This window comes from Myotis lucifugus, unplaced genomic scaffold (genome assembly GCF_000147115.1).
Source record: "Myotis lucifugus unplaced genomic scaffold, Myoluc2.0 scaffold_298, whole genome shotgun sequence".
Classification (NCBI taxonomy): domain Eukaryota; kingdom Metazoa; phylum Chordata; class Mammalia; order Chiroptera; family Vespertilionidae; genus Myotis; species Myotis lucifugus.
In genome coordinates this window covers 631,810-637,941 of record NW_005871346.1, presented here as the reverse complement: position 1 = coordinate 637,941, position 6,132 = coordinate 631,810, and the positions used below count along the sequence as shown (strand labels likewise).

Genomic DNA, 6,132 nt, shown 5'->3' with positions numbered 1-6,132 from the left:
GCCCTGGGTCTGCTGAGACCATGAGGACGGGAGAGAAACGAACCCGGGACGCGGTCGGCGGTGGGCCTGCAGTCCAGCCTGCTCCCCAGGACTTCTAGCTACCGCTCGGCCCGCCTCTCACACTGCACACCACCCTCCTGCCGACCCAGGCCCAGGAGCCTCCACCAGCACAGGCGCTAAACAGGGCCCAAAAGCAACAGCAAAGGAAAACAAAACACCGCAGGCTGAGAAGGGACTCCTGAGGCAGGAGCCGCTCCCTCCTCCTGGCTTCTCCGGCCTGTGCTCTCCCAGCGTCTTATATAGACATTGTCTACAAAAGTGGAACAGATTTACTCTGAACACCCAAATACCCACCACCAAGGCTCTAATCGACCGTGACATTTCACTCAACTTGCTGCTCCACGTGCCGGTCCCTCCCTCCACCCACCAGGCCAGCTTCGCCAGAAGCGCTTCAGAGAAAGCACAGCCCCGGGGCTCCCATTGGGATGAAGTGAGCAGGCCACTGCCCTCCCGTGGACTGCCCGCAGGGCCCCCCAGCCCATGCCCCCACACCAGGGCTCCCCAGATGCTTCTAAGGAACCACAGAGAAGGCCCATCACCCTGCGGCAGGGAGCTCCCAGGTGAGGGGGCGCTGTCCACACAGACCCCAGACAGCAGGGCAGGCCTCTGCCTACAGAAGTGATTACCGCCAGGCCCAGAGCCACGTCCGGAACATGGTGGATGACAGCGTGAGCAAGGACACCAGAATGACATCCAAGAGAGGCTGGGCCAGATCAGCTCGGGAAGGGGGTGGGGGTGGGAGTGGGGAATCTGGAATGTCCTGCGCTTGGAGCCCCTCTGGGCACGGGCTGGCTCACACCAAACTTCCCTTTGCCAGGCCCTGCCTTGCTCCCGGCAGCCTCAGGTACCCATGGGTGGTCCTTGTTCCCAGGGGAGAGCTCGGCCTCCCTGAGGCCTGGTCAGGACCAGGCTCCTCTGCCCCTGGCGCCTCTCTCCCTGCACCTGTGTCTGCCCATCCTGGCTCAGCTGCCTGGCCTTTGGCCACCGAGCAGATCCAGGACCCTGGCTGCCACCCTCCTGCAGGGCGTGCTCTTCAGTTCTGCCAGCTTTCCACGGAGAGGCGGGGTGCAGGCTGGGATCTCCAGCTGGGCCCAAGGGTCATCACATCCCTCCCACCGCAGGAGAGGTGGGCCCACAGAAGGGTGGGGCACCCTGCGCCCTTGCCTGGAGCCCAGCGCTGTGAAGGGTGCGCTCCAGGCATAAGACACACCTGGGTCTCTTGTTGGACTCTATCCCTCTCTGCTTTCCTCACCCCAGGAAGGACCCAAAGCAGCTAAATCCTTGGGGTTTTCTTTTCTTTAGTTTTTCTCCTCTTAAGCATTTGAAGGGCTCTTTGTAATCGTTGCTTCATCCCACTGCACTTTCCGCCTCTCCCGTCACCAGCTGGGAACCAGTCCTGGCAGAGCTCCAGGCCTGCGTCTCGGCTCACAGGTTCCCGCAGATGGGCTCAAAGTGCTTGGGGCCAACATTGCCACCCGGAGTCCTTCCACCTGCTGAGCCAGGTCCTCAGGGGCCCCGAGGGGCACAGGGCTAACGATGCCAGCGAGCAGCTGTGGCCCCACCACCTGCAGGAGCCCGTGGGGAGGAAGTGAAGGGACGAGCATGGACTTTGGTCTGAGCCAGACCTGAGGTTGCAGTGCCAGCCCCATGCCCTGTGCGTGTGGAGAGGAGGACACCTGGCCCCCGGACGGCGAGCACTGCAGTTAACGGAAGTGTGTAAGGAGGGCACAGAGCTGAGGGAGTTTCAAGGAAGCTCCCAACTGAGGAGCCAAGTGCTGCCCCAGCTCCTCCCCCTGGAGGAGCCAGCGGGGCGGGGCTGGGAGGCTGCATCCCTGGCTCCAGAACGAGAGCCAGAGCCGGCAGAGTGGGGTGCACAGGGCTTCCCTGGCTGAGCAGCCTCAGCCACATGCCGCCCCTGGAGGGCCTCACACCCGCCGGGGAGAGATGCTCTGTCCAGGCTGCCGGGGAAGCAAGGAGCCGGTGGGGCTCAGGGGCACCCATGCCACTGGCTCCTGGCTCCCCAGTTCCCAGGCCGCTGGCAGCCGGAGGGCAGTTGGGCTCCCCGAGGAAGTCCCCAGCCATCTCTCCCCGTGCTCAAAACCAGACAGGCCCTGCCTGCCTCCCCCTCCAGATTTGTCCACGTCAGGGTGATGGGAGGGGTGCGGGGGTGCAAGGGCAGCCGGTGGATGCTGGGCTGGTGTCGCTTCCAGCATCTCCTCCCCACCCTTCCTGGGGCCCATCCCGGGGGATTTCCTTGGAGCCCTAAGTGCATCTAACATTGTGCGATTAGATTACTGCCTGCCATGCTCTTAGAGTCCCATCTGGACTCCCCTGGGGCCTTGCTCCATCCCCCACTCTCCTACTGGAACTTCTGTCTCCCCATGGCCCCACTTCCAACCCCAGCCTGGCCAATAAGCAAGGCAGAGTCTTATCTAAGCTTCAAAAGCGTCTCCTTGCACAGAGGGTTCTAGGGCAGGGAAAACACTCTACGCTGGATGGTAAACGCATGTCATCGAACATTTGTCCAAAACCACAGACTGTATAACAACAGGAGTGAGCCCTAATGAACCGGTGGTGATGATGTGTCCATGGAGGCTCATCAGCTGTAACAACTGCACCACTCCGGTGGGAGAGGCTGATGATGGGAGGCTGTGCATACGCAGGGCCGGGGGAGGGGGGTGATGGAAAATCTCAGTACGTTCCCCTCAATTTTGCTGTGAACCTGGAACTGCTCTAAGAAAATAGTCTAAAGTCTCTCCCCGCTGTCTGACCTGCTCCAGCGCCTCCTGCCGCGTTCCTTTCCCTCCTCACCTCAGGCTTCCTCAAGAAGGGACAGCAGGCCCTGCCTCCGCCACCTCCCAGCGGCTCACACCAGCCATCTCGCTCTGGCCCCTACACTGCACACAGGACAACGACCTCCCTGTGCCCAAAGCCAGGGGTCCCTGGTTCCTCTCCAGCTGACCACACCATCCCCTTCCCTGGCCCTCCGAGGGTCTCTCGAGAGCTCTCCTCCTCCAGTCCAGGCCCACAGCTCCGTCTGTGTCCGGGAGGTCACCTGCAGAATGCTCCTGGGGGCATATCCCGCCCGGCGGGCCCGCAGGGTACTGGGACACAGCAAAGTCCCTCCAAGCCTCTTAAGACGGTTCCTGGGGAGAGGGGAGGCGTGGTCCTAGGGGCCTTTGCAACGATAGACTCTGCCCTGGACGGGAGGGGCCTGTGTAGAGAGGGACAGAGCTCTCCCAGCCTAGAGGGCCGCCCAGCAGGGCCCGGGGCCTCCTCACGCTTGCTGCCGCCCCCCTGGAGCCTGGGGCGGTCCATGAAGTCGGCCCAGGGCCTGCTGGGGGGCCGCTAAGACGCATTCCCGTGGTGGGCCTGTGGGCTCTCCAGTTTGCTCCTGGGTGGGGGCGCCTCGGAGGCTTGCCTGACCTTAAAGGCTATAAACAGCTCGGCCTGTCAGCACTTTGAGGCGCTGCCCAAGAAGCAGCTCCAGCAGCTCTGGATTCCAGGAATTGCCGGCACAGTTGCCCCAGAATAGTCTTGGCCTTCCCCTCCCTGGGGACCCTCTGTCCTCTGGGTCCCCATTGTAGCTGGCAGAGTCTGACAAATACTGGAGCTGAAAACTGCCAGGGAGCTGGTCCTCAGGGCCGGTCCCCTGGCCTGCCCCGCCCAGGCTGAGGCCCCCTCCCCGCCATTCTCACAACTAGTGCCCAGGGACAGCAGGTGCCAAGGACTCCACAAGTGCCCGTTGGTTCCATAGCATCTCACAAAGGCACTGTCTTCCTTTTACAGGGTGAACCCACCTCTCCAAGGTGACAAGCTGGGAGGAGCAGAGCCGGACAACAGCACACGCCTCTCCCATTAAGGGGAGGACCCAGCGTGCACCCAGGGGCAAGGCCCAGAGCAGGCCCAGACTCTGGCCCAGTGGCCGGCGGGGCTGGCACAGGCTGGCACAGGTGGGGCGGGCCTTTGTTGCTGCTCCCACCCCTCCCCCACTTCCTGGAGAACTGGCTGGTGTGGGGAAGGCGGGGAGAGGGCAGCTCCAGTTGCAGGCCCAGCACCTGTCCCGGATAAATAAGGCCCTTCCCTCCACCCTCTGAGTCTCCTTTCTGAACCCCCTTCTCTATGGCTCCTCAGGCTGAGACCCACAGAAAGGAGGCCGGACAGGCTGCTGCTGTCCCAGGGGAGATGCTGAGGGGCCTGTGGGCAGGATGGGGTGGGTCGAGCTCCCACCAGCCTGCAGGTGGCAGGCGGCAGCCTTCTCACAGGAGGAGCTACAGCTGACAGGTGCCTGGCCCCACTCAGTGCTCCTCTACCAGCCCCAGCCGGAGGGGGGAAGGGTCAGGCGTGGGGGCAGGGATCACCACAGGAGCTCCTGTGCAAATTCAAGCCTGTTTGCTTGGCTCTGACCCTGCCTGGCTGACCACCCGCTCTGGATTCAGTGCAGGTGGTCGTGAGGGAGGCCCCTGTTGAGAAGAGGCAGGCCCTGCCTCCGGGAACCCCCTCTGCAATATGCCCCCAGTCCCCAAGCACCCACTGGTCCCTGTGGGAAGTGAACTGCAGCTGGAGTGGCCCTGCACCCCCGTGGGGGAGAAGTTCCTGGTGCAGAAGGGCCTGGAGAAGCCCAGCAGGCAAAACCACAGCGCTGGGGGGAGGGCAGGGCTGGGGGCTCGGGCAGGCCTGCAACACGGAGCCTGGGGCACCCCAGCCTGGGGATCAGCAGCCACCAGAGCAGCTTACCAAGAGACTCCAAGCCCCGGGGAGGCCTGGTGCCCCGTCCAGCTTGCTCCATGGCCTTGGTAACTTGGGGGGTGCCCCTGTAGGAAGCAGGGAGGCCATGTGCCCTGCCCTGATGCCTTGTCTGGGCTTCGGGTTCTATTCTTAAAAGTCCCCCTAGTCATGGCTCCAGCACATCCCAATACACCTGGTGCCTGCAGCGAGGACATGCTTCCTCCTGCCCCGCTTCAGGCCTCTGTGCTGCATCCAGCCCCGCTGGCCAGGCCAGGCGGCACATAGCCCCTGGTGAGGTCATGGCCATCCTGGCGTCACGGAGCCAGGAGGCTGATCTCCACCCCAGGGATGGGGCAGGGAGCCCCAGAAGGAGGCCTTGAGGATGGTGGGGCTGGGGCTGGGCAGGGTTGGGCTCAGTCCCAGGTGGGGTGGCCAGGGGACCTATGAGAGTGAGGGTGGACAGGGAGGAGACTGCAGCCATGGGGTGGGAACGTGCAGGGTGTCCTGGGCTCAGAGGCCCGTGTCACCACACCCTGAGGCAGGGTGTGCAAGCCCTGGCTGTCTTCTGAGTATGGCCCCCGGCTCCCGGCCCGTAGTCTGGAGGGTGCGGGCTCAAGTTGGAATGAGCCAGCTCTCCAGGACGAGGGAGGCTAAGGTCGTTTCCCGGGCCAGCACCCCACCCCCAAGAAATGCAGCCTCCCTAGCACCCTGAGGGGCTTTCCTTGGGGTCCCTCCAAGGGCCCACGTCAAGTTCCACAACCAGGACTCCTCCTCCAATGGGGGTGTTGGCTTCCCACCACCCTGCCAAGCAGCTGTCAGGCCTTCCCCAGCTGCCCACCTCGGCGCTTCCCTGTCCCGAGAAAAAGCTATCTTCCAGGTGGGCAGCAACCAGACACTCCTGCCCACCCACGACCCTCCCATGACAACCCGGGGCCTCCGCCGGCCCCCTCGTGCCCACACCAGGACTGCTGGGGGCTGCTCTATGCCTCACATGCCTCACAGTCCACCCCGGGCCCCAGGGCCTACAGCCCCAGCTCTGCAAGACTCCCAGAGTCCCTTTGCTTCACAAATGTTGCCTGAGCATCTATGCTCTAGGCCCTGGTGTGGGTCCCGGGGACTCGGCTGTGGTTAAGACAAGGTTCTCTCAGCAGATCTAGCTGCTCCTCTCGCTGGGTGTCAGCGCCCCAGCAGTCAGCAGTCTGTGAGCTGCCCTCGGGCAGTGCCGTTCCTGATCGCAGGCAGACCCGGCAGGGACAGGGGTCCTTTTCCCTGGTGGGCGGCGAGCATGGGAATAAGATGTGAGACAGGCAGGTGAACAGCCCCTGGTGAATGGGGCAGGGGCTT

General features: G+C 63.5%; 1 protein-coding gene across 6 annotated transcripts in view; it reads right to left on the bottom strand.

Annotated features, from left to right (window-relative positions):
- The window catches only part of LDB3 (LIM domain binding 3), a 52,001-nt gene that overhangs the window by 44,925 nt on the left and 944 nt on the right, over nt 1-6,132 (bottom strand). The window lies entirely within an intron of this gene.